A 6,580-nucleotide genomic window follows, 5' to 3' on the forward strand; every position below is an offset into this window, starting at 1 on the left:
TTTTGTATTTTTTAGTAGAGACGGGGTTTCACCGTGTTAGCCAGGATGGTCTCGATCTCCTGACCTCGTGATCCACCCGTCTCGGCCTCCCAAAGTGCTGGGATTACAGGCTTGAGCCACCGCGCCCGGCCAGAAATTGATATATCTTATCTGACCTATCTTGTAGATCATAAGACCTCTGTTCCAGAGAGGGTCTTGCCCCATACCCAGAAAGAAGGAATGCTGCACAGAGGCGCTAAGAAGAATTTACACTGAGAGAGCTTGCTGGGTTTCCCCGCTCAGTCTATTAGCGCTGCATCATACCCTTTTGACCAATCACGTTTCTGAATATCCATACCATGTGGAACCTGAGCATAAAAATGGACAATTTTCCTATATCCTTGAACCTTCTTTCTGAAGGTTCTCATGTCACATAAAACTAGGATCAAATAAATTTGCGCACCTTTTCTCCCACCATTTGTCAGGTGATTTTTCAGTGAACCTTCAGAGGGCAAAGGGTAAGTTTTCCCTTTGCCCCTACACCCTGCTTCCCACTCCCATACAAATAAATGTGTATGCTTTTTTTCCTGTTAACCTGTCTATTGCCAGTTTTTTGTTTGTATGTTTGTTTTGTCTTTTCCCAGCAGACTTAAAGACTGGAACCAACAGTTTCATCAGTGGAAGAAAACTAGAGAATTGGAAGATCAGATCCCTGCAGTAGTGGTGGAAATTCAGGAGGTCCGAGGGCCCCAGGGACTTGAGCAAAGAAGTAGGACATGGAGTGAAGCACCTGGCAGAACAGTCCTCTTTGAAAGGGAGGCTGGGTCTAGGTTCAGCAAGAGCTTGAGAACATGATGCTTCTGTAACATTTACTGAGCACCTACTGTAAGCCAGGCATTGTGATCACAAAGAAGGAAGAGACTATAATTTCTCTTGAGGAACAATGGTCTTGGGGAACAAGAAAGGATATGTGAACAAAACAAATTTTAATTCCTTTTATATACCTGGGCTTGTGCAAGTTACAACTACAGTCGGCCCTTTGTATCCACAAGTTCTACATCCTTGTATTCAACCAGCTGTGGATTGAAAATATTTGTGGAAAAAATACAACAATAAAAAATAACGCAAATTTTAAAATACAGTATAACAAGTATTTACATAGCACTTACATTGTATGAGGTATTATTAGCAATCTAGTGATTATTTAAAGTATAGGGGCTGAGCACAGTGGCTCACTGTGGGAGCCTGAGCACTTTGGGAGGTTGAGGTAGGAGGATCTCAGCACTTTGGGAGGCTGAGGTAGGAGGATTGCTTGAACTTAGAAGTTTAAGACCAGTCTGGGCATCATGATGAGACCCAGCCGCTACAAAAAAAAAAAATTAGCCAATGTAGTGGTGTGAGCCTGTGGTCCCAGCTACTTCGGAGGCTGAGGTGGGAGGATTGCTTGAGCTTGGAAGGTCAAGGCTGCAGTGACTTGTGATCATGCCACTGCACCCCAGCCTGGGCAACAGAGGGAGACCATGTTTCAAAAAACAAAAACAAAAACAAAAACAAAAACAAAAAAACAAAAAAAAGAAAAGAAAGAAAAGAGAAAAAGACTGTGATAGTCATCATTTAGTATTATTTCCTTGTTAACCATTTTTATAGCCTGTGAAGTTCAAGTGTTTACGTAAGTAAGAACATAAAGGTTAAATAAAGTTTTTTTCTTTTTTTTTTCGGCCAATAACTAGGGATTTAGCTGTTTCCATCAAACCAACAATTTAATTAAATACCTTATTTATATAAATTTACACAAAGATAGTAACCCTCATGCCAAATTTTTAGGTTTTTTTGAGACAGAGTTTCACTCTCGTCACCCAGGCTAGCATGCAATGGTGTGATCTCAGCTCACTGCAACCTCCACCTCCCAGGTTCAAGCGATTCTCTTGCCTCAGCCTCTCAAGTAGCTGGGATTACAGGTGCGTGCCACCACTCCCAACACATTTTTGTATTTTTAGTAGAGATGGGGTTTGGCCATGTTGGCCAGGCTGGTCTCAAACTCCTGACCTCAGGTGATCCGCCCACCTCAGCCTCCCAAAGTGCGGGGATTACAGGCATGAGACAGCACGCCTGGCTGACATAATATTTAGGAGAGATAAATATGAAACCACTTGACTAATAAATCTAAACAATAATGTATGTTAAGAATTCTGAAGACATTTCTAATTTTATCTTACCAACTAAAACCAGCTTATTAAGGATTTACTTAAGTCATGTGAACTTGAAAAAGCATTTGGACTTAAAGTTCCTATTTTTCTAAGAAACTTTTTTTTTTTTTTTGAGACAGAGTTTCGCTCTTGTTGCCCAGGCTGGAGTGCAATGGCACAATCTAGGCTCACTGCAACCTCCACCTCCCAGGTTCAAGCAATTCTCCTACCTCAGCCTCCCGAATAGCTGGGATTACAGGCATACGACATCACACCTGGCCAATTTTTTGCATTTTTAGTAGAGACGGGGTTTCTCCATATTGGTCAGGCTGGTCTTGAACTCCCGACCTAAGGTGATCCACTTGCCTCGGCCTCCCAAAGTGCTGGGATCTTACAGGCGTGAGCCACTGTGCCTGACCCTGATAAAGTATTTGTTTTAAGTGCTTTTTTTTTTAAGTCAATTAATTAGAGTTCTTTTATATATATATATATATATATATTTTTTTTTTTTTTTTTTTTTTTGAGACGGAGTCTCGCTCTGTCACCCAGGCTGGAGTGCAGTGGCCGGATCTCAGCTCAGTGCAAGCTCCGCCTCCCGGGTTTACGCCATTCTCCTGCCTCAGCCTCCTGAGTAGCTGGGACTACAGGCGCCCGCCACCTCGCCCGGCTAGTTTTTTGTATTTTTAGTAGAGACGGGGTTTCACCATGTTAGCCAGGATGGTCTCGAACTCCTGACGTCATGATCCACCCGTCTCGGCCTCCCAAAGTGCTGGGATTACAGGCTTGAGCCACCGCGCCCGGCCTTATATATTTTTGATAGTGAAACATCATATACATAACACATAAATGCATAGATATATTAGACATGCAGATAGAAGCTCATAGATTCATAAAATTCTCCTTTTTAGTCTTCTGTTTTAGAATTCTAATTTCTTGATAATCAGTTTCATTTCCCTAGGCAATTGTCAGCTAGATAGCTCTAAATGTGCATACCAAAGGAATAACTCTTAGCGAAAATCAGATAGTGAAATTCATCTCAAAGTGCAGACAAAGTCTAGGTGTGTTAGCAGGAGATTAAAAATGGATACCAAGCCAAACATAAAATGATAGAAATATACCATAGGATTTGATAAGGAGACAAATTTTATTTAGATAGGTTGTTTTAAATTTAGTCTCTATCTTTTAACTGGACCTCTGAGCTCTGGGCGGATCCCACGCTGAATCCTAGTTCTCCAAAAATAGAGTGACATCATGGGACTAGGCCATGTAATGTGCTTACAATACACTGTTACAAAGACATTTCTCTAAGTGTTTAAACCACACCACCTATTATCTCAAATATGCAAGAGTAACCTCTGTGTAGGGTAATAACGATTTTGGTAGAAAAAAGATCAGGTAACATAATACAAGAACAAGCATTTGAAGATTTGTAAGCCAAAAATAAAGTTCCAACCCCCTCACCCACCTGAATGATCCTTCCTCTTGGCCAAGGGAATTCCAAAGTGAAAGTGAAAAACTAGTTCAGCCCATGATGGGAAGCCAGGAGTCAGACATACCCTATTATGCCCTGGTCCCATTGAAATTCAGGCACAGCTGACCAGCATTAACATCAACACAGACCTTACGACTGATAGAACAGTCTGGTAAGAACACTTTCTAAATCTGATAAGAAACATTTGCAATCTACTCTCTCTGAATCTGGACTGAACCAACGTACATCTTATATGTATTGACTAATATCTTACGCCTTCCTGAAATGCGTAAAACCAAGCTGTAGTCTTAAGACCCTGGGCACATGTTGTCAAGACCTCCTGAGGCTGTGTCACAGGCTTGACCTTAATCTTGGCAAAAGAAACTTCTAAACTGATTGAGACCTGTCTCAGATACTTTTGGTTTACAGATCTGAGAGGAATTTGTCTGTTTACACTCTTGGGGTTCCATAAGGAAAAAAAGAGGTTTCTCCCAAAAGGAAACCTGGAGCCTTCTCTGTTTTCTTAAAGGAATCCTAGGCTGTTAGGAACCATTTATATCCTTCATGCAGCAGAGGGTGGGAATAAGGGAGGAGACCACCCCTCATATTGTCTTATGCCCAATTTCTGCCCCCAAAGAAAGAAAAAGTAAAAACTAAAAGGCAGACATGAAATCCACAAGCAGACAGCTGGGTGCCACACCCTGGGCCTGGTAGTTAAAGATCAACCCCTGACCTAATCGGTTTTGTTATCTATAGATTACAGACATTGTATAGAAAAGCACTGTGAAAATCCCTATCCTGTTTTGTTCCGATCTAATTACTGGTGCATGCAGCCACCAGTCACGTACACCCTGCTTGCTCAATTGATCACGACCCTCTCACGCACACTCCCTTAGAGTTGTGAGCCCTTAAAATGGACAGGAATTGCTCAATCAGGGAGCTTGGCTCTTGAGACAGGAGTCTTGATGATGTCCCCAGCCAAATAAACCCTTCTTTAACTCGGTGTCTGAGGAGTTTTGTCTGTGGCTCGTCCTGCTACATTTCTTGGTTCCCTGACGGGGAAGCGAGGTGATTGGCAGATAGTCGAGGCAGCTTCTTAGGCGGCTTAAGCCTGCCCTATGGAACATCCTTGGGGGGGACTCGGACCAGCCTGAGTGAGGCGGATCCTGAGAGCACTCCCGGGTAGGCATTTGCCCCTGTGGGACGCCTCATTCAGAGCAGTGTGTGGCAGGCCCCCATGGAGGATCAACGCAGTGGCTGAACACCAGGAAGGAATGGGCACTTGGAATCTGGACTCTTAAACTTGGTTAGACTAGTCTTTGAAACTTGCCCACTCCATTTGAGTGGAAGCGTGGCCTGATCACCCATGGCTTGTCTTTATTGGCACTTTGGTTTTGGTTTTGTATTTGACTTAGTTTGAATTGCTTGACAGGACCAGTCTTGGGAACTTGCCCACTCCATTTGAGTGCAAGCGTGGCCTGATCACCCACGGCATGCCTTTATCAGCACTTTTGTTTTGGTTTTGACTTGGTTTGAATTGCTTGACAGGATTGGCCTTGGGAACTTGCCTATTCCATTTGAACGGAAGCATGGCCTGATCACCCATGTGGCACTTTGGTTTTTGTTTTAGACTTGACTTGGATTGCTTGATACTTTGGTTTTTGTTTTGACCAGTCTTGGATTTCTGGATACTCTGATTTTGGTTTTGATTTTGGTTTGGTGCAAACTACAAAAGTGTGTGTGTGCCGTTTTTACCTGTTCTTTGTTTCGTGGTGTGTGTGTAGTGTGAGTGTGGTGTTTTGTCTCGAAGAAGCATAGGTCAGGCACAAATAAGCCCACCCTACTAGGAACTATGTTGAAAAATTTCAAAAAAGAATTTAAAGGAGACTATGGAGTCTCCTTTATACTAGTCTCCTTTGACACTAGGAAAACTTAAAACTTTGTGTAAGATAGACTGGCCAGCATTAGAGGTACGTTGGCCATTAGAAGGAAGCCTGGACAGGTCTCTTTTTTCAAAGAGATGGCACAAGGTAACCTGTAAGCCAGGGAACCCAGACCAGTTCCCATACATAGACACTTGGTTACAGCTGGTTTTAGACCCCCCTTCCCCAACACACAGTAGTTGAGAGAACTGCAGCATAAGCAGCTGGCAGAGCAAGGAAAGACCAGCAGAGAGAGAAAGGAAAGAGACAGAGAGGAAAAGAGGCAAAGAGAGGAAGAGACAGACAAAGAGGGAGTCAAGGAGAGAGAGAGAGGGACAAAGAAAGAGAGAGGCAGAGAGAGAGAGAAGAGACAGAGGCAAAAGGAAAGTCAAAGACAAAGTCAAAGAGAGAAAGAAAGAGAGAGATATACAAGTAGTTAAAAAAAAAGTATACACTATTCCTTTAAAAGCCAAGGTAAATTTAAAACCTATAATTGATAATTGAAGATATTCTCCGTAACCCTGTAATATTCCAATACCACTTTGATGTCAATGTAAACAAGAGTTTATCCCGAAAGCACTAAGGCCTTCCTATCAAAAATCCTTAACCCAGTAACCCACCAATGGCCCAAATGCATTCAATCTGTAGCGACAACTGCTTTGCTAACAACAACAACAACAAAAAGTAAAAGAAAAAAAAAAAACTTTTGGAGGAAACCTCATTGTGAGCATACCTCACCAGTTCAGAAGTATCCTAAGGAAAAAAAAGAAAAAAAAGAGGGGGAAGAATTTATATAAAAAGAGTATTATATGGTAAATTCTTGTCTTGAAATAAATTAACTGGTTGTTTAAAGAAAGAAATATTTGTAGGCCAGGCGCGGTGGCTCAAGCCTGTAATCCCAAGCACTTTGGGAGGCCGAGATGGGCGGATCACGAGGTCAGGAGATCGAAACCATCCTGGCTAACACAGTGAAACCCCGTCTCTACTAAAAAATACAAAAAACTAGCCGGACGAGCTGGCGG

The sequence above is a fragment of the Colobus angolensis genome, unplaced genomic scaffold, assembly GCF_000951035.1.
Source record: "Colobus angolensis palliatus isolate OR3802 unplaced genomic scaffold, Cang.pa_1.0 Scaffold278, whole genome shotgun sequence".
Classification (NCBI taxonomy): Eukaryota; Metazoa; Chordata; class Mammalia; order Primates; family Cercopithecidae; genus Colobus; species Colobus angolensis.